Source organism: Chrysemys picta, chromosome 6, assembly GCF_011386835.1.
Source record: "Chrysemys picta bellii isolate R12L10 chromosome 6, ASM1138683v2, whole genome shotgun sequence".
Taxonomy (NCBI): Eukaryota; Metazoa; Chordata; order Testudines; family Emydidae; genus Chrysemys; species Chrysemys picta.
In genome coordinates this window covers 94,259,909-94,280,136 of record NC_088796.1, presented here as the reverse complement: position 1 = coordinate 94,280,136, position 20,228 = coordinate 94,259,909, and the positions used below count along the sequence as shown (strand labels likewise).

General features: G+C 42.7%; 1 protein-coding gene and 1 long non-coding RNA gene across 14 annotated transcripts in view; one reads left to right on the top strand and one right to left on the bottom strand.

The window, feature by feature from the left end:
* The window catches only part of TJP2 (tight junction protein 2), a 90,141-nt gene extending 78,013 nt beyond the window's left edge, over nucleotides 1–12,128 (bottom strand). For 6 of the 13 annotated variants that reach the window (XM_065550471.1, XM_065550463.1, XM_065550466.1 and 3 more), the window contains exons 1-2: nucleotides 11,989–12,128; nucleotides 11,303–11,480 (exon numbers count right to left, since the gene is read on the bottom strand). The gene's annotated coding sequence lies outside the window, so the exon portion shown is untranslated. Of the gene's footprint in view, nucleotides 1–11,302; nucleotides 11,481–11,657; nucleotides 11,818–11,988 lie in introns of those variants that run through there. The other 7 variants (XM_065550465.1, XM_065550472.1, XM_005296744.5 and 4 more) reach the window with 4 other exon arrangements.
* LOC135972425 (uncharacterized) lies at nucleotides 10,839–13,979 on the top strand. The gene is made up of 2 exons (XR_010588876.1): nucleotides 10,839–11,289; nucleotides 12,015–13,979. It is a non-coding gene; the product is annotated as an uncharacterized LOC135972425 (long non-coding RNA).
* The last annotated feature ends 6,249 nt before the right edge of the window (nucleotides 13,980–20,228 follow it).

The following is a 20,228-nucleotide window of genomic DNA, read 5'->3' as shown; positions in this document are numbered from 1 at the left end:
TCAAAAAATTTAAGGCTCTAGATGGGTATATTTGTCTAGAATCAAACAGATTCTGTGGCAATTGAATTACATGCCCAATAGCCAAAAAAGCACTTAACTACAACTTTAAACATCTGTATACAAAATATTAATAAGATCAGGAAAGTGAACTATTCCTAGAGTCTGTGAGAACAGCTAATGCCATGCCGTTTGCATGCATCCTGCACTTCTAGTAGCTTTGGCAGCTCTAGTGCCTTTGGCAGGATTGAGCTAAGACAGAACCAGAAAGCGAAGTTGACTAGAAACTGACTAGTCTATTTTCACTGCCCCACCTAATGACTGAAATACAAGTAGTAAACAGCATAAATGGTGAAAAGTAAACAAAACTGTAGAACTCCTCTCTGTTTGTATAGTCTACAGTAATATTAAAATGTATTCATTTGTCCTTGTTTAGGTGGGAAATTGTTGCCCTGAGTCATAGCTCAGTGGTTTGATCATTGGCCTGCTAAACCCAGGATTGTGAGTTCAATCCTTGAGGAGGCTAGTTGGGGATTGCTCCTGCTTTGAGCAGGGGGTTGGACTAGATAACCTCCTGAGGTCCCTTCCAACCATGATATTCTATGAAATCCTAAAAAGAAGAACAGGAGGACTTGTGGCACCTTAGAGACTAACAAATTTATTAGAGCATAAGCTTTCGTGGACTACAGCCCACTTCTTCGGATGCCTCATTTGAAGTCCATGGGAGTTTTGACATTGGGATTTGGACTTCATTCATGGAGTTTTAATTGGAAAGTGTCTTTTTACTTAAAGAATGCTCTGGATAACAAGTTTCATTACAAACAGTTCCCAAGAAGCAATCTTCAAAAACCAAAGTCCTAAGCAAAGTGTAAAAAAATTTTGAAGTCTAAACTCCATCTCAGCCCAGAAGATTTAGCCTTCAGCCTCCTGGTTTACTATTGGCTCATATTAGTCTGTATTGTGGTTATTTTATGCCATTCCACTGGCACAAAATGGCCCTACGCTGGATATATTTGGCCATCACATTTTTTTTCACCTACAAAGGGAAATTCTGGTGGTAAAGGAGTGCTATGGAGATTTGGTCCCATCCCTTCTAGCCGCCAAGATAGGCATATGGACAGGAGCACCACTTCTAAGGGGCTGTGATCCAGCCAGGGTGGAGACATTTGCAGCTGGCACAAGTTAGAATGCAAGCTGAAGGACAGGCCTGGTGTACAGCCAGGATCAAGGCAGTATGGTCACAAGCTACTCCAACTGCTTCTTACTCATAGTTAAGTATCTGGTCCTATGAGTAAGCAACACAAATTTCAAATAAAGAAGACAGACTCAGATGTTACTAAATATTCTTCAGCTATAGGCAAAAATGGCAAAGGACATAGGCATCTAAAACAATTATTACATTCCTTATTTGCTCTGCAGAAAAAATCCCTTCTGTAACATAGTTTGAGATACAGCGACAGCGTTTCCTGATTAAAAGTACTATGTCCTCCCCTCTCGGAGTTGCTTTTTTTTTTAGGATAAAAATGTTGGAGGTATAATGGAAAGAACAAGGAATTAGCTTTACTAACTGGAAAAGTATTCTGTAGTCCCTTTGAAAAAAAACAAGCACAATCTAAGCATTAAACGGTTATGATACAAGCTCTGTGGCAGTTTGATTAACACATGATTATGGCCTGCACTGTATCATCTAAAACAATGAGAAAAAAAAACAGGCTTCAGATGTAGTTAAAGAAAAACCCTTACTGGTTTATCCACATATTTATACTCCCGTAGAAAACTTCAACAGAGACGCCCAAAATTAATCACGTTGATTTACAAAAAAATCCACTCTGTACATTTCCACCAAACTGACACTGCTATAGGTTAATTTCACTTATGTCTGTCTGTGGAGCATATGCATAGTTCATAATTTTCTCAAATATATTTGTTATTTTAAATTATTTGATGACATTTCCCCAGCCCACCCCTTATTTGCTTTATTCTGTGACTTGCCTGAGCTGTGCTGCTTAGTTGGGCTTGGTTAAGTAAGTCACACAGTAGCATTTCTGTTCCCTAAGAGAGCTCGTAATCAGGAAGATGTTTAATTTGTTTTCCTGTGAGTATCTGATAGTGTAATCTTAAAAATCTACCTTCGAGGATTATTCACATTTGTGAAACTTGATTGCATAAATGGCTGCAAGCAGCAAACATGAGACAGGTGAGAATATGACTTAAGCAAATTCATTTAAAAATTCAAACATACCTGCATAGAAATTTTATCCAGTATTTGTCCACCTCTGTTTAACACATACAAGGTAGAAAATGAATGGATTTTCCAGTCTTTCACCTGGGCGCATCTAATAAACCCTTCCCAGTGAGTATCCAAAGGATTTGCTCAACTCCAGAACACTACAGGTTTAGCACTCTTGTGGCTAGTGAATTTTATGCCTCAGAATAAAAATTGATTCCCAGTTTCAGTACCTATTTACAGGTGCCTGCAAACAATTCAACGTATAATTTCTATGAAAGAGGAAACTCCAAAACCTTGACTATGCTAGAAATGTTATTGTCATTTGTCAGCAATAGTGGTGCTGCCCTGGTACAGCCAATCATGTAAGTTCTAATGAAGGCTATGCACTACTGTTGGGGCTACCATGTCATCTGACCCTGCTCCAGGAAAGATCTCCTAGTGTAGATGCACTCCAACTTTGGGATGAGGAACAGAGAGAGAAACTAGAACAAGGCAGGAAGAAATGCAACATGGAAGGAAAGGAGAAGGCCAAAGAAGGTTGTCTGAGCAATGTCTACATTAGGACAACTATCTGTGGTTCAACCCGGATTGAAAATAGTTTGACAAACAGAGAGCTCTCATGTATCAGAGGGGTAGCCGTGTTAGTCTGGATCTGTAAAAAGCAACAGAGAGTCCTGTGGCACCTTTAAGACTAACAGATGTATTGGAGCATAAGTTTTCGTGGGTGAATACCCACTTCGTCAGACGCATGCTCTCAGAGAGCTCTCATGTGACTTTCAGCTATGGCCCAGATTAGAGAAACTGCAAAGAGGTATCAACCCCAGCAGGAGGCCAGGGAGGCATTGTGCTTCCCAGAGCTCCTGGCACATAAGAGGAGCATGACCAAGGTTACACTCCTCAAAGGTGCTGTAGAGCAGAGGTTCTCAACCTTTTTCTTTCCACGCCCCTCCACCCCCAATATGCTATAAAAACTCCACAGCCTGCCTGTGCCACAACTGTCTTTTTGCATATAAATGCCAGAGCTGGTGTTAGGAGGTAGCAAGCAAGGTAATTGCCAAGGGTCCCATGAAGCTCAGTTGCTTGTGCTTCAACTCATATAGCAGGGCAGTGGGGCTCCAGTCGCCGTGAGGCTCCAGAGCTTCAGTCCTGGGCCCCAGTAAGTCTAACGCTAGCCCTGCTTGGTGGACCCCGGGTAAGAATGCTGCTGTAGAGGCCATGGCCTTTTCTTCTCCCCATCTCCTTTGGATCACCTTGTACATACAGCATTATGGCAAGGAATGACTCATATGCAGAGGCTAGGCATGATCTAGTCCACAGATAGGGATAAACCATATTCAACACCTGTTATAGAAAATGTGCTAGATCCCTCACACTACTATGAGTCAAACACACAATATAAAGGGTGATGTGCAATTTGACCCCGTCTTCACTAACCATAGTCACGGCTTAACCATTTTAGTAGCAGTTGACCTAGATGACAGGGAGATAACTTGGGGCTGGTCTACACTAGGGGGGGAAATCGATCTAAGATACGCAAGTTCAACTATGAGAATAGCGTAGCTGAAGTCGACATATCTTAGATCGACTTCCCTCCCGTCCTCATGGCACAGGATCGATGGCTGCGGCTCCCCCGTCGACTCCGCTTCCGCCTCTCACCCTGGTGGAGTTCTGGAGTCGATGGGGAGCGCGTTCGGGGATCGATTTATTGTGTCTAGATGAGACGCGATAAATCGATCCCCGGTAGATCGATTGCTACCCGCTGATCCGGCGGGTAGCGAAGACGTACCCTAACTGATAATATTAGCCACAGATTATTTTCCCCAGTGCAGAAAGTGTCTTGGATACAAGACAAGATTCACTTCCTCACATGCCCAAAATTAACAGCTTTTACTTTGAGCATGTACAGATTATAGACACTAATCATGGAAGTGACAAAGAAACAAGACATCTGGCCCACCTGCACACTTGTTTCAGTATTAGACAAATAACGATTAAAAAAGAATGTTAAGGAATCTTTTTAACTCTGTTTTTTTTAATAGTTACAAATCAACATGGGTGCTCTCCTGTAAAGATATGCCCAGTGCTGATCATATTTAGCTAGACCCTGTTGAAATAATGTGGGGAAAAAAGGGCATATCAAAAATCAGGGAAGGCACTGAAACAGAAGATGAGGGCCAGAAAACTTCTTTAAATTATTTCATGTATTGGAAATGCTTTTGACCTCTTCTTAGAGAATGTCCCTAGCCTGAACAGCCCATATGGTCCCAGAGATTCTCAGAATCAGCTTATATAAAGTTGCACTAAAGAGGCTAGACACACCATGGCACAGCAAGTCAAATCTGCTGGCTATTAAGCAGAGATAGCTGATGAAGCAGATGCTAGAAGGAAGAGAGAGAAATCAGCCACTGTTTGTGCACACCATCACTGCTAATGGCTACATGGAAGGGAGATTTCTTGGCTGGTTTCTCCAGTCAGACCTCAAGGAGTAGCAAGTACCTTTCTTTTCAACATGACTACAGGAAGTAGGCAGAGGCCTTGGCTACACTGACGTTGAACAGCGCTGCAACTTGCTGCGCTCAGGGGTGTGAAAACGCCCCCCCCCGCCCCCCCCGCGAGTGCAGCGCTGTAAAGTGCCAGTGTAATCAGAGCCTGCAGCGCTGCACGCTCGCTCGCAGCGCTGCAAGCTACTCCCCTCAGAGAGGTGGAGTACATACAGCGCTGCGAGAGCTCTCTTGCAGTGCTGGCGGCGCAACTACACTCGCGCTTCACAGGGCTGCCGCGGCAGCACTGTGAATTCCTGAGTGTAGCCAAGGCCAGAGCAAATGTAGGCTGTGTAGCATAAGCATGTGGAACCTTTGTTAGAGGAATGCACACCTTACTGGAGTTCAGACATAGTTTTTAAGACAATGTGGTCTAAATACTTTTTGGAATTAGTTTGTTTACTGTGGTGGGTGAAGAATATAGATGAGTAACTCATATTAAGAGAAGTACAAGTAGGAATGTGTGAATTAATATGGGGAAAAATCCAAACCAGCGCTGACAAGTTTGCACTCCTCTGTAGCTGAATGAAAACTATACTGTGTTAAAAATCTGGTTAAAAAAATACGGATTTGTTCATTTTTCTGCATAGCTCCAATTAAAAAGTATGAGGACATATGACTCACAAGACCAAGCTGCACCTTCTTGCCACAATTAACCTAAATCTAAGCATCTTACGATTTCTCATGCTTCCTAAAAGCAAAACATGCAGCTATAACGTGCACAGTCGTGAAGGAACCCTACAAGATCTCAGCTCACACTAAGGCCTTGGCTACACTCGCGGATTCACAGCGCGTGAAGTGCGAGTGTAGTCGCGCCGCCAGCGCTGCGAGAGCTCTCTCGCAGCGCTGCAAGTACTCCACCTCTCCGAGGGGACTAGCTTGCAGCGCTGTGAGCGAGCGTGCAGCGCTGCAGGCGCTGATTACACTGGCGCTTTACAGCGCTGCACTCGCTGCGCTCGGGGGGGGGGGGGGGTGTTTTTTCACACCCCTGAGCGCAGCAAGTGCAGCGCTGTGAATTGCCAGTGTAGCCAAGGCCTGAGGGTGCTCATCAACTTGACAGCCAGAATTGTGTCAGGAGCTCCCCAGACCTCCTGCCCCATTATAATACAGTACTATTTTAGAATGTTTTCAGAACAAGCCATGTTCAGATTTGAACAGAACCCTCCAAAGCTATCTGGAAAGGTTTGGAGTAACCACAAGATTTGGATTCTTAGACAAAATTTATCTGAACCACCCACTCTGATGCCTTTCCAAAAACAAGTGTCAAATACATTTATTTTAAGTAAATAGGGAAAGATGTGTGGAATAGCTGTCACTGATGTGTAAAGATGTTGGGTGAGGACTGCAGAGGCCAAAGGTCAAGACTCATCCTCCATTTTGGTAGGCCAGTTCCTGGGCTGCAGTCAACACTAAGCTCTGGTTGCTGTTGTGTTAGCTATGTACAGTTTAAATAAAAATAATGTAAGTGTAAGATACAAGCTCTCCAGGCCTTAATAAGAAGATAGCACACAATCCAAGGCCCAGCATATTGATACTGTTATGGACTTATCTACATTCCAAAGCAGAACACCATTATAATCGGTAGTGCCCTGAGTGGAAACAAAATTTGTATCCACATCCGATCCGCAAACATGGTCTGCAGATATAAAGAGGATATCCACAGATTTGCAGGGCTCTACAAAGAAAATTTGGATCCACATACATCCGCGATCCACAAACACGACCTGGAGATGCAGATATCTGCAGATATAAAGTAGATATCTGCAGATTTGCACGGCTCTAATAATCAGGTCTCCTGACATGAATGAAGTTGTAAGGTAGATTTGATCTTAAAAGGGTAGTAACAAGCTCTAAAGACATCAGGGTTAACAAGTAAGGATATTGTAGAGTTGGCTGGACTCAAGGGATCTGTCCTGGAGCTGTTCTTTTTGAGGAAGAGGCTAGGTTAGTTGAGGGAGAGGGAGTGGCCTGGGGCTGGACAGTTCTGTTTTGGGAAGGGCAGGTCAGATATTTCTTGGATAAAACTCTGAACCTGATGGATTCTCAAACATTTTTTAATATTTGTCCATCACTAGTTGTGAGTCTAAGGACTTGTCAACATTAAGAAAACATACACAGATAGATGTCCCTACATTGATGTAGTTACACCAATGCAAACCTAATGTAGCTGTGGTGCTGCTATGTGAGGCAGCAGTTATACTGGAGCAGATTAATTTAGTAGTTACATGGATGCTAGTTCTGTTAATATAGACAAGGCCTAATTCACTACACATCATGTTAAAACATGCCCTTGTATGCCTGTTGTTGTGTGCATTTGTTTTACTGGTGGCTTGGTTGGACTGTCTTGGAAAAGCCATCAAAGGCTTACTGAAGTCTAGTGCATGTTGGGATTAAAACTCACAGACTTTACGCAATTATCTGATATGAAAGATAACCATGTCAGAATGACTACATTTACTCTGTCTCAACTAAACTTGATACTTTCATGTCTGTTTAAAACAACATGAATGTGTCAGGAAAAAATATATATTCCAAGCCCAATACACTGTAGCTGTTCCTCCATAATTGTGCACTTTTTTTTTTTAATTGGAATGACTGATAATACTCACAGATGGTTAAAAAGGGATTAATTGGATGTAGATAGAGGCTACTAAAAATTGAATTGGTTATGATGCTTAGAATGGAAATGCTGAGTTCTGCTGATTAAATTATCAAAAAAGACTTAAAAATACCGTATTAGAGAGCTCTCTTCTATTCACTCCAGAACAAAACACAAGACAACTCCACACAAATGGGAAAATTTCACATTTGTAACAGAATATTCTGTTTTGAACCATTCATATAAAAGCGACTCCCCCACCCCCAAAGAATAATCTCTTTCTATATTTGGCTAGAAATATTTCTGTCATGCGCTTTTAGAGCTGTCTGGCTGTTAATGAAAGCTACTGGTGCCAAACATTTTGCCAATTTTGTATTTAAAATAGAACTAAATGAAAATTTGGATACAAACAAAACAAAACCCAGTCCAACTCTGTAACAGTGTCAGCAGCTACATACTATTTTAAAATCAAAGAAATCTCTCCTGCTTCTCCTTATGAGACACTGAACTAGGGAAGGGCGAGATTAAGCAAAGATATGGGAGACAATTACTGTGACGGCTTATTTTAAACTTAAAAGGCTATGTGAAGGAGCTCTGTAGAGATTGCATTTTGTGCACAATATTATGGTCAGTTTTCACCCATGCTAGGCTCTCAAGATATATTACACACACAGCCCTCTAATTTCACACCTGTACTAAGCACAAATTCTAGATTTAACAGTTCTTGGATTAGCAGGGCTATCCGGGGTGTCAAACAGACAGAATATGGCCCACTGTGTTGAATATACTATACAATGACATGTTATAACAGGCAGTTTGGCAACCCCCACTTAGATGATTATATCCAAATCACTCAGTCAGTGAGCTTACTAAAATCAGATACATTCACAGAAGAAAAACCTCCTTACAAGGATGTGACCAATTTTAGCAAGCATTGTGAGATAGAGACAGGTAGGTCAGGTTTATAAGTAGCTCTGATCAGCAACCAGGCTGTAGCATTCTTTATCTGCAATCACATAATTACCAAAAAGTATGAAATTCTTTCCCATTTTTGAAAATAATTACTTCCCTTCTCATCCTTACAACTGCAGGCCCCATTAGAACAAATTTGTTAAAGTTAAACAAAAACAGAAAAGGCTATTAAATCATCCCCACCTCTGCAACAGTGCATTTTGGCTTTGTCTCTTGTCACCCCAATATTGCAAGCTGTTGCAGATTGGAGCTTTGGAGTGTAAACTCTTCAGAAAAGAAACTAAAGTGTATTAATGAAAAGCACTAAATAAGAGCGAGGCATGGTTATTATTTTTGTGTCATGCCCAACACTAAATAACCACAAGCACCAATTAGCAACACATCAACACCAATTAGAAATGGCTTTTGAATAGTTATTTTTGATCCATAGCCAAACGACAACATAAGTGACCTGAAGAAGAGCTCTGTGTAACCTGGTCTACACTATAGAGTTAGGGCACCGTAAGGCAGCTTACGTCAACCTATATCTGTAAGCGTCTACACTAAAATGTAGCTCCCACCAACATAACTCGCCCACTACACCGAGTAAGGCTTGATCTGTACCACAGAGCCCACCTGCAGCTTGGGCTAGAGCTCTACTCCCCCCCTCCAATCCCTCACCAGCAGGCACCAGTGGAGCTCCCAGCTGTCAGTCCTGGCAGCAGGGCTAACAGCAGGAGCCACCACTACCAGGACTTTGGGGCTGATAGCAGGGTTCAATTTCACAGCAGGGAGCCTACCAGCAGTGAAATTGACATTCTTGTCATTTTCAGGGCTATTATTTCACATTTTGTCTCGGGCTCTTGGCCGTCAGCCCCAAAGCTGGGAGGCTCCATCTGTGAACCCCACACTGGGCTGACAGCTTGTGCTGTCTGGGCCCCTAGCTGTGAACCAGCACCCATCTGACAGCTAGGGGGGGCAGGTGTGAGCCCCCTGCCTACAGGTGAGGCTGTCAGCCCCAGGGCTGCCGGGCTCCAGCTTCAGTGTCCTACAATGCCCCACTTCAGTTGTTGGAAGTGCTCCTGGTAAGGATATGCACCACCGACAAAGAGCAAGTGTGAACACGAACCATTACTTTACTGTGGTGGCTGCACACTGAATTAACTTAAATTGACTTAATTTTGTAGTGTAGATAAGCCCTTAAATACTACACCTCCATGAGATGCATAACGCTTAAGTCGACGCAGTGTCAGCATAGACACTGGGTTGCTTACATCGACTTGCTGCCTTTCAGAAACGGTCCCACAATTTCTCACACTGGCAATTAAATTGGTGCAAGGACTCCTGGTGAAGATGCACACCACCAATGCAAGGAGCATAGGAGCATAGTGTGGAGGTGTAAAAAACTATTCAATTACTGCCATGGAAATAGTCGACATAATTTAGGTTGACTTAATTTTGTAGTGTAGACTTGCCCTGAGCTCAAGAGCTTGTCTCTCTCACCGACAGAAGTTGGGTCAATATAAGATATTACCTCACCCATCTTGTCTCTCGAACCATAAGTGATGCTCATTAAAATGAAAGTCCGCTGTACAAGGCACTGCACCAATACATTCTAGTTAATCTCAATGGGCTCCTTGTACCCATGCTCAGTCACATCCAGAGTTTAATCAAAGTAGACGTGCGGTGGCTTCTATGGGGGCCCAACCTTGGGGTTTAGAGGTTTCAAATACTACCTTAGCCCTTGTCACAATCTCTGTTTTTAAATCTTGTCTGAAACTTCATCTAATACTATGATTAGCAATATTGGTACTGTGTAATATTATGTTTGTGTTTAAGATTAGCAAATATTTTAAACCTAGCAAGAAATAAAAAGGGGAAATGAGGACTTAATAGGACTGACTGAAGAAACAGAAAAGTCGTAAAAGTATTTCTGAACTCCTGAATTGCCACACCTTGTTCTAAGATACTTTTGACACCCGGAAATGTCCCCGATCCAGAAGTTTGAAGTATAGCTGGAATTCAGTGAGGATGTGCCAACATAAAGATCTTGGGAATTCTTTGTATTGCAAAGACATTCTAAATCCCTATTATTTTGGTGTGTGCTTCTCTCCCACCCTCCAAGAAAGAAAACTAACAAAGCCTATCTGATTCCTCAGTGACAGCTCTTCCCACCTAGTATCATACTCTCCCTGAAAGTACTTAATGTGGGAACAGAAACATATAGGCCCATAATCCTGTTAAAGAAAAGATCATCTGTAAATCAGATTCTCGCTATTCACACTCCCTAGAGGAGAGGTTGGTAGTATGAGCCAGGAAGAAGAGCCCCTCCCTCCTGACGCCAGGGGCAGGCAGCCTGCCGAGGCTTGCCTCCAATTTAACATGAGGCTAAACAGAGTACAATGTGCAGCCAGCCACACACGCCCAATCCAGGCTTCTCTCAACCAAGGCTTACGCACGTACACAAAAGGGCAGGAAAGCAGAGATGAGGGTGAGCTACAACTTCCCGATCCAGATCAGAGATATGCCCAAAGTTTAGGGAAGCCGGGCTCCGGAGCAGAACTTCCTCACTGGCTGGGGAATAGAAGTTTTGTTCAGCCCCATTCAGCGCCAGGAGCCGGATGTCCAGTTCCAAGCCTCCCCAAAAGGCAGGGGGCTGCTTTGCGCACCTCTGCGCAAGGAACTAATTCAAAACAGGGGTTTTGACAGAACAAAACAGAAACAAACAAACGGGAACAATTCCTCCCCCACTCCTGCTCCCAGCGTCATCTACGCTGGAAGAGTCCCAGCTAAAAAACAGGCGAAGTGCCTAGCGTACACGTGGGTATTACATCCTTCGGCCCCATGTCTCGCAATACCCCCCGTTGTTTCTCCTAAGGACTAAGCTCAGGGGGTGGGTTGGAACCAGAAGTTTAGCGGAGAAGCCGCTTCAAACGGGAGTCCAAAGGCTCAGCCCCGCTCCCACTCCCCAGGTAAGTGACGTACCTGGCGCTGGCGCTGGCGCTGAGCGGGGGGGAAACGTGTCCGGAGCAGACGGACCCTGCAGCAGCCCGCGCACCGTATGGAGCTGGGCGCTCGCCGGCCCCTGCCCGCGCTCACTCGCAGCCCGGGACGTCTAGGGAAGGGGGTGCGGCTGCGGTGTGTTTCTGAGTCAGGCTATTTCCTGTGGGAGGCAGAGGGAAAAGGAGCGAGGGGGGAGGTGTTTAATCCGGGGCCGCGGCGCTAGCAGGCTCCCGCAGGGCAGGTGAGCGCGCCGCTCGGGGGCCCGGGATGGGAACGGGCCCAGCCCCTTAGAGCGATCCCCGGAAAGCCCAGCAGGCACCTGCGGCTCGAGTCTCACCTCCCCCGCCCCATGCCCAGGCGGCGACACGCGCGCCCGGCCCTGCCCTCGCTGGTTGCCCAGCAAGCGGGAAGGAAGGTGGAGCCGGGAGCTCCAGTGCACGGAAGCGCTGCCTGCCCGAGGTTTGTGCCCGAGTCCTGCGCACTGGGCGTTAACGCTCCGCCTGCGTTTGATTAGCCCAGCTCCTGGCCTTCCCCTGGCGGGGCAACTCGCCCCCGAAGTGCAGGGATCCTGCCTGAAAACTCTCACGAACTTTCCAGCACGAGCTCGGCTTCCAGCTGATCTTACACCAAAACACAGAGCCGCAGCCGGAGCTGATCTGCTAACTTACCCCAGACTCGGTGCCTTCTCTTCCAGACATTTACTGGCAGCTTCGCCCTCCGGCCACCCCCGCGACTGGCTCTGGCTGGAGAGAGTGGAACAGGAAATACCGGTTCAAAGCCCTGGTACAATAGGTGCGATGAGGAAAGCAACTCCACTCCGAGCTTAGTCACTGTATGATATCTAATGAGCCACTAAACCAGTCATTGTTTTGACCTGAAACTCACCCTCTTGCTGACAGTTTTGCCTCATAAGTGAGCGGAAAAGTTTGTGAGGCGTCCCTCCCTCCCCTAAAATCTACGTTAAATTACAAATCACAAATATATTAATTTCAAAACAAAATATCAGAAAAACAGCCCTGTCTTCCCTGATCTTTGACTACTTGGCTTTACAGGGTAAAAGTTTGATAACTTTTTCCTTAGGAAATGTTTGAGATGCAGTGTGATCCATAGGATGGGGAGGAGAACCTGGGATTCAGGAGAGATGAATGCTAATCCAGTCTCTGCTACTGTCTACTGTGTGACCTTTGGCAAGTCACATCACCTCTATGTGCCTGTTTCCCCTCCCACCCTTTGTCTATGTAGATTGCAATCTCCTTGGGATCTCAATTGCAGCCTCTACAAATCATACTACTCTTAAAAAGCACTGCTGATTTGACAGCTGTTGGCTCTGTTTAGTCACAGAAAAAGTCCAAGAACATAAGAACGGCCATACTGGGTCAGACCAATTGTCCATCTAGCCCAGTATCCTTTCTTCCGACAGTAGCCAATGCCAGGTGCTTCAGAAGGAATTAACAGATCACGCACTCATGGAGTGATCCATCCTGTCATCCACTCCTAGCTTCTGGCAAACAGAGGCTAGGGACACTCAGCGTACAGGGTCACCATTGATGGACCTATCCTCCAGGAATTTAGCTAGTTCTTTTTTGATCCCTATTATAGTTTTGGCCTTCACAACATCCTCTGGCAAAGAGTTTCACAGATTGACTGCGTGTTGTGCAAAGAAGTACTTTCTTTTGTCTTAAACCTGTTGTCTATTAATTTCATTGTGTGACCTTGGTCCTTGTTATGTGAAGGAGTAAATAGCACTTCCTTATTCACCTTCTCCATGCCATTCATGATTTCATAGATATCTATCATATCTCCTCTTAGTCAACTCTTTTCCATGCTGAAAAGTCCCCGTCTTTTTAATCTCTTCTCATATGGAAGCCGTACCATACCCCTAATCGTTTTTGTTGCCCTTCTCTGTACCTTTTCCAATTCTAATGTATCTTTTTGAGATGGGGTGACCAGAACTGCACACAATATTCAAGGTGTGGGCATACCATGGATTATATATGGATTTATATCTTTTTCCTAATGGTTCCTAACATTTTGTTAGCTTTTTTGGCTGTTGCTGCACATTGACCAGATGTTTTCAGAGAACAATCCGCAATGACTCCAAGATCTCTTTCTTGAGTGGTAACAGCTAATTTAGACCCCATCATTTTATATTTATAGTTGGGATTGTGTTTTCCAGTGCACTACTTTGCATTTATCAACATTGAATTTCATCTGCCATTTTATTGCCCAGTCACCAAGTTTTGTGAAATCACCTTGAAACTCTTTGCAGAGCAGAATGTGGGCTAATTTTACCTGATCTGCCCTGCAATTGTCTTTCCTCACCCCTTTGAAGGTAGTTCATGCTCAATGGGATGTCGCACACTGATCTCTGTTTAGTCTGCTAATGGTACCAGTTAAGACCACTCTGTGAGCAAATGATCTCTAGGAATTGGACTGAGAGCATCAGCTCATAGCATGTCATTCAGCAGCCATTAAATGGCATTAAATTTTCATTTATTTCAGGTGTAGGACAGATTAAAACTGATGGAGTGTCTCTAGCCCACATCCCAGTACCAATACCTGATGCCATTCTATCCCTTGTATTTGCATATTTTTAAAGCTCTAGCTATGTGCTGTTATGAATTTGGGATCACAAATTATTAAAAACCTCTTAATTTAGGACAGTTTTACTGTTGTGTTTTTAAAAAGGGCTTGGTTCCTTTGCTCTTCTTTCAGGATATACAATATTGGTCTCAGATGTTTGTATTTTAATCCCTGCCTTTATTACAGAAGAATTATGAATGACTACTCTGTTTTGCTGGGGGACATGAGCAATCTTTGGGTGTTGACCTCATAGCTCTAGGCTGAAACTTCTGATATCAGTCTTAGGCAAAGCAGCTCAAGTTGCAAGCTAAAAAGTGTAATTGAACCCTCCAGCTCTTCCAGACATGATCCTGAAACCTAAACTTCCCAAATAAGCCTGTGCTTCAAGCTGTAATTCCAGATATTTCAGCTTTCCAGGTCTTTGCTAAAGTTCCCCAGCTGAAAAGGGAGAGTCAAGACGTGGTAGTACTAATGTGAAAAATGAGTTTAAAAAAAAAAAAGAAGTAATATTTACACATCATAAAGGACCAATAAAATCACCAACTGTTGGCTAGTTTGCTTCACCGTTCCCATCTAAGCAAACTTCTCCCAAATCAAACAGTTTAATCCCCAACAACAGTTTTATAAGACAATGTATTGTAGCCGTTGGACTTTACCCTGTACAGGGCTTAATGAACACTTTTAATAATTTGCAGTGCATTTGCTAGTCAGGTCACTTTGCAGCAATTGCCAAAGGTTAGAAATTCTCAGAATTCCCAAGAGCATGGGTTCACAGAACTGCTTTTTGATTAAATGTGGTGTAATATGCCATGCAGTGAACAGAAAGAATAAGAAACAATATTTTTAATGAAACCACTTGACTTGGAAACTAAGCACAGCAGACAGAAGGATCCTGCTTCTATTAAGACAACATATCACTGCATTAAAATTTTTGTAAAGGTCTTGCTTCTAAGTATAATCAATCATTAACCCAAATTTAAGTGACATTAATGGACTAACATCCTCCCTCCAAACAAACAAGAGTTAATATAGGTGTTGACACTCAGGCTTCAACGCTCTGAGATCGATCCACCAGCGGTTGATTTAGTGGGTCTAGTGAAGACCTGCCAAATTGACAGCAGATCACTCTTCAGTTGACCCCTGTACTCTACCCCTGACGAGAAGAATAATGTAAGTCGATGGGAGAGTTTCTCCCATTAACCCCCCGTGGTGTAGACCCCGCGGTAACTCCACCTCAGGTACATCGATTCCAGCTACGTTATTCATGTAGCTGGAGTTGCATAGCGTAGGTTGATTTACCGCGGTAGTGTAGACATAGCCTCAGATAGGGGGAGTGGAATCTCTGACTGTCCTTGCTTTCCTGAGTTTGTCTGACCCTTCGCATTACTTGCTTCACATGGTTTTTGGTATCTGATTTTTTTTTCCTTAATAAAAGTTATCTCCATATATAATTTTCTATCTGCAAAATGGGGACAATATTTCTCTCTCATGGGAATTAGTTAATGGTTTTTAAGTGCTTTGAAGATGAAGAATGCTACAAAGTGTTTTATATAGAATAAGGCAAACGGAACAGAAAATATTAATTAGTAATGGGAGCAGAGTCAAGATCAGTGAATTAACATCTACAAAATCATTAATTGTACCATTTTGATTTCTTAGTGTTACACAATTACCCAAAGACAAACTGATAAAATAATTCAGCAACTTGGAGAGGTTAGCTACCTTGCTGAGGAGCTTGTTTTAAACATTTTCTTTCTCTAGATATTATGCCTGTCAATCTTCCAGAAAAAGCCCAGGAAAGGGGTGCAAATAACATCTTTCTTTTTTGTGCCCAACTCAATGTATATTATTTTTCCATCATCTCTGGTATCTGCTGTCATCCTCTGCAGGGGATAGGGAACCTTCCAATTTCTGCTCGTGAGGACTTTATTTTGTAACTGCCAGGAATTCAACATTATGTAACATATGCATAGTCTGGGACATAAGAACATAGATATGAACAATTTTTCCTTGTCTTACTAGTTTTAAAAAAATCTCAATAGCAGTGTGCAAATCATTTCTGTTCTTTATGGAACATCCACATGATAGATCACAATAGCTCCATTTGTGTGCAGCAAATTTAAAACTTCTTGTCCTCACTTGCAAAGCTCACATCATGCAACTCGCACCTATGTCACTGACCTATTCTTTCATGTCCCCTTTTGCCTTGCCCACCTCCAACTGCCTTTAACTTCTCTGCTCTTCCTATGCTGACCCTTATACTTTGAATAGTTAAACATCTACATCATTCCCAAGAACTCACTTCTGCAACACCCTACAAACTTGAGTGGTTTATGCTCAAACACTCAAAACTGAGCCATTAACCCAAACAGATGCCTAAACTGAACTAACAATCCAATTTTATCTCTCTATCCCATTTCATTACTCTCCCTGCCCTATTTCTGCTTATAAGAGTGAGGCCAAATTTTTCAACTGACATTTTTTTTAAACATATGCAGGTTGACCAAAACAATTTGTGAATTCATGTCAAATGTGCTGTATGGTTTTGGAAAAAAAAAAACCCCCACAAACACAGAAACACACACATAGGAAAAAAAATCTGAAGTAAAGCTGTTTAATTTCACCACTTTCTGAATGAAATGTTCAGATTTAAAACTTTTCATTTTGATTTTTACTTCAATATTTTTTTAAAAGGTTAAAAAAAATCTTTGAAACGAAATGTTTTGTTCAACCAAAAAACCCAAAACACCTCCATAATCCCCCCCTCCCAACTTTTTTGTTTAACCAAAACCTTGAAATTTTTGTTGTGGGTCAACCTAAACTGGTCTTTAAAAAATTTTTGGTTCAGTCAGAAAATGAAAAAAAAATCTGTTATTCACACAGCTTTTCTGTGTATATCCTCACTTGTCAGTCTTATCCATTATTTAGATTATAAACCCCTCCGGGGTGGGATTTTTCATTCTGTGAAACTAGTGGACCTAAAGAAATGATGAACTAATAAATTGGGGCTTTTCTTAACCTTTTATTTTCAACCTTTTTGAATTCAGCACATCTGTCTGAGAGCATGATGCCACAACTGAAGCAAAGTGAGCAAGAGACAAGAGGAGCTTTAGCATCTATCCTCATGGTAATGGTACCCATCAACTGTGTAAACATATTGCGGCCTTAGTGCAGAGGGACAGATCAGAGGGTGCAGCAATCTTCTACTTCTTCTCCGGGCTTTCCCAATTATTAGTTGGGCCTGGGAAGTGGCCATTAGTGGAGCCAGCTCTTAGATTAGTACTTGCACAGTTGGTCATACGCTAACATCCATTAGTAAGATTTTCTACAACTGTAGTTCTGCACTGGAAATGCTCTTCACCCAAGAGTCTTGTGCTGGACCCCGTAAAGTGTAGCTGTATTCCCAACCTGCCCCTCCCTAAGCTTCAGAGCCTGAGCTGCAACTTCAAAACGCTGTCATAAGAACATAAGAAAGGCTGTACCGGGTCAGACCAAAGGTCCATCTAGCCCAGTATCTTGTCTACCGACAATGGCCAATGCCAGGTGCCCCAGAGGGAGTGAACCTAACAGGCAATGATCAAGTGATCTCTCTCCTGCCATCCATCTCCATCCTCTGACAGACAGAGGCTAGGGACACCATTCCTTACCCGTCCTGGCTAATAGCCATTAATAGACTTAACCACCATGAATTTATCCAGTTCTCTTTTAAACGCTGTTATAGTTCTAGCCTTCACAACCTTCTCAGGTAAGGAGTTCCACAAGTTGACTGTGCGCTGCGTGAAGAAGAACTTCCTTTTATTTGTTTTAAACCTCCTGCCTATTAATTTCATTTGATGACCCCTAGTTCTTGTATTACGGGAATAAGGAAACAACTTTTCCTTATCCACTTTCTCCACATCACTCATGATTTTATATACCTCTATCACATCCCCCCTTAGTCTCCTCTTTTCCAAGCTGAAGAGTCCTAGCCTCTTTAATCTCTCCTCATATGGGACCAGTTCCAAACCCTTAATCATTTTAGTTGCCCTTTTCTGAACCTTTTCTAGTGCCAGTATGTCTTTTTTTGAGATGAGGAGACCACATCTGTACGCAGTATTCGAGATGAGGGCGTACCATCGATTTATATAAGGGCAATAATATATTCTCAGTCTTATTCACTATCCCCTTTTTAATGATTCCTAACATCCTGTTTGCTTTTTTGACCGCCTCTGCACACTGCGTGGAAATTTTCAGAGAACTATCCACGATGACTCCCAGATCTTTTTCCTGACTTGTTGTAGCTAACTTAGCCCCCATCATATTGTATGTATAGTTGGGGTTATTTTTTCCAATGTGCATTACTTTACATTTATCCACATTAAATTTCATTTGCCATTTTGTTGCCAATCACTTAGTTTTGTGAGATCTTTTTGAAGTTCTTCACAGTCTGCTTTGGACTTAACTATCTTTAGTTTAGTATCATCTGCAAACTTTGCCACCTCACTGTTTACCCCTTTCTCCAGATCATTTATGAATAAGTTGAATAGGATCGGTCCAAGGACTGACCCTTGGGGAACACCACTAGTTACCCCTCTCCATTCTGAGAATTTACCATTTATTCCTACCCTTTGTTCCCTGTCTTTTAACCAGTTCTCAATCCATGAAAGGACCTTCCCTTTTATCCGATGGCAGCTTAATTTACATAAGAGCCTTTGGTAAGGAACCTTGTCAAAGGCTTTCTGGAAATCTAAGTACACTATGTCCACTGGATCCCACTTGTCCACGTTTGTTGACCCCTTCAAAGAATTCTAATAGATTAGTAAGACACGATTTCCCTTTACAGAAACCATATTGACTATTGCTCAACAGTTTATGTTTTTCTATGTGTCGGACAATTTTATTCTTAACTATTGTTTCGACTAATTTGCCCGGTACAGACGTTAGACTTACCGGTCTGTAATTGCCGGGATCACCTCTAGAGCCCTTTTTAAATATTGGCATTACATTAGCTAACTTCCAGTCATTGGGTACAGAAGCAGATTTAAAGGACAGGTTACAAACCTTAGTTAACAGTTCCGCAACTTCACATTTGAGTTCTTTCAGAACTCTTGGGTGAATGCTATCTGGTCCCGGTGACTTGTTAATGTTAAGTTTATCAATTAATTCTAAAACCTCCTCTCGTGACACTTCAATCTGTGATAGTTCCTCAGATTTGTCACCTACAAAAGCCAGCTCAGGTTTGGGAATCTCCCTAACATCCTCAGCCGTGAAGACTGAAGCAAAGAATCCATTTAATTTCTCCGCAATGACTTTATCATCTTTAAGCGCTCCTTTTGTATCTCGATCATCAAGGGGCCCCACTGGTTGTTTAGCAGGCTTCCTGCTTCTGATGTACTTAAAAAACATTTTGTTATTACCTTTGGAGTTTTTGGCTAGCCGTTCTTCAAACTCCTCTTTGGCTTTTCTTATTACATTCTTGCACTTAGAAAGGAGCATAAACGCTGCCAAATTATTTACCTCACTAGGATTTGACTTCCACTTTTTAAAGGAAGTCTTTATCTCTCACTGCTTTTTTTACATGGTTGTTAAGCCACGGTGGCTCTTTTTTAGTTTTTACACTGTGTTTCTTAATTTGGGGTATACATTGAAGTTGGGCCTCTATTATGGTGTCTTTAAAAAGCGCCCATGCAGCTTGCAGGGATTTCACTTTAGTCACTGTACCTTTTAACTTCTGTTTAACTAACTCCCTCATTTTTGCATAGTTCCCCCTTTTGAAATTAAATGCCACAGTGTTGGGCTGTTGAGATGTTCTTCCCACCACAAGGATGTTGAACGCTATTGTATTATGGTCACTATTTCCAAGTGTTCCGGCTATAGTTACCTCTTGGACCAGCTCCTGCGCTCCACTCAGCTGTCTATACAGCTATTGTTTCAGTGCCAGCATGGATCCAACTAGCTCAAGTCCGTCACCCAGCTTGGAAGACTTGCTCCTGTGGCTGCCAAAATGCTGTGTGAATATACCACTAATGTCTATACATGTCTGACTAAATCTAGCTTTGTGAGTTGTCGAGGGGTGAAATTTAAACAGCTACATCTTAAATTTCCATTTGCTGTAAATGAGGTATTTCTCTCCTCACCCCCATCCATTTCAACTGTTCTAGTTTTATCTCTGCTTTGCGTAGTGGTGTGTTTTGGTCTCACCAACTCATAGTGGTAGCCCTCACTGTATTTCCTTGATTTCAGAAGTAATTTAGCAGAGAAGGTTTCAGGTGACTGACTCCCTTTTTCCTTTGGTTGAAACATACACAGCACAGAATCTAATCCAGAACTGGCTCCAATGAGATAT